At 39.3% G+C, this 1,571-nt stretch overlaps 1 protein-coding gene across 1 annotated transcript in view; it reads right to left on the bottom strand.

Annotated features, from left to right (window-relative positions):
- CHD7 (chromodomain helicase DNA binding protein 7) overlaps positions 1-1,571 on the bottom strand; it is a 193,290-nt gene that overhangs the window by 46,688 nt on the left and 145,031 nt on the right. The window lies entirely within an intron of this gene.

The raw sequence follows: 1,571 nt of genomic DNA, 5'->3' as shown, positions 1-1,571 counted from the left end.
TGGGGGGGGGGGGGGCAGCGGCGGAAGATGGGTCTGAAGGGAAGTGGGGGAAAGTATACGGGTAAGGAGTTTCCTCCATCAGCTTACCCAAGTACATACTAGTATATCCTGCACTGCTTACTACAACTTCCAAGACATGAATCATTTTAACTCCTCCCTAACCACATGCAGCTTCATTCACAACCTCACCCCAAATCTGGCTTTCTGCCAAACCCACAGTGTTAAGCAGAAGCCAAGTGTACCATTTTCTCAGGCAGCAGCCAATTAGCAACTGCACTCCTGAATACCATATGTATTATTTTTGGCTGGCTCATGGCAACTTTACATTGTGGGTTTTGTAATGTTTTAAAATAGAGTTTTAATGGGGGTTTATGCTTCCATATAGTTAATAACTCTAAACAAGAAGTCATATAAAACTAAACCTTATACTTCTGTTATAATTTTAGTGCATAACTGTTCATGGTTTTAGTTTTACTCAATGGTGCAATTAAATTCGTTCAGGCAAGATGTCTCATATACAGAGCAGCCAAATTAAATTAACACCCCTAAAAAAAACTACATTTAAAAGCAAAGTTAAAGTTGTGATACAAACCAGCACAACCAAGGGTATTCACTGCTGAGGGTCAGGACAGCCCTTAACCCATCCCAGTACTGTAGAACATATGGCAGTAATTCAACAAAGCATTATTCCTGAACCTCACAATAGGACAAACTAAACACAGTGCCTCAGCCTCAAAGTTAGAATTTGTTTCAAGTCACAAATTAAATTAAGTCATCTTTGCTGCATTAACACACTATAGAATTTTCAAAATCAATGCATATGGCACAGGTAACCAGAGTCAGCAGAGGGGTTCTGTGCAGAGCATTATTTTCAGAAGTACATACACCTATTTTCCTACTAAAGGCCCTTCATTCTCCCCTGCTCTCAAATCTCAGAGAACAGATTTCTAACATATTTACAAAAAAGAGCCTATTTGGATACTAGAATCTCGTATCTGTCAAACACCTGTATTAGCAATATTCCATTAGGTAGGTAATTCTATCTTTGCTGCTACTCCAAGTTCGGTTTTAGTTCACAGATTTTTTTTAATCCCACTTTTCCCACTACTCCTATGCTCTTCCAAGGGAGAAATGTATTCCTTTCCCAGCACACACTCCCTGGGCTTTGGTTACGGAAAGAAAGTAACAGTGCCCTCTACCAAGATCACTGTGGGGAAGCTATTCTTGATGCTATTTCCAGCTTGTCTTGGTTCCCCCATTTAGAAGAACAATAACCCTGACCTAGGGAGCAAGTCCCTAGGGGTCACTCATGAGGACACCTCCAGTGGGGATACCTGAATATTGCCATGGTTTTTCACAGAAGAAAAGTGTCATTATCCCTGAATCCAGTATTTATACTCAGAGAAGCAAAGTGAAGTATGAGCAAATTCAGATTTGCTCATACTTCACTTTGCTTCTCTGAGTGTGAATATTAGGCACCACTATGCCTAACCAATCATTTAGAAGAGCACTTCCTAGCAAACCAAAAAAAAAAAAAAAAAAAAAAAAAAAACACAAAAAAAAAAACAAAA

Source organism: Gavialis gangeticus, unplaced genomic scaffold (genome assembly GCF_001723915.1).
Source record: "Gavialis gangeticus isolate Ggan-Ray unplaced genomic scaffold, GavGan_comp1, whole genome shotgun sequence".
Lineage (NCBI taxonomy): Eukaryota > Metazoa > Chordata > Crocodylia > Gavialidae > Gavialis > Gavialis gangeticus.
The sequence above is the reverse complement of the archived record's forward strand: the minus strand, read 5'-3'. Positions and strand labels throughout refer to the sequence as shown.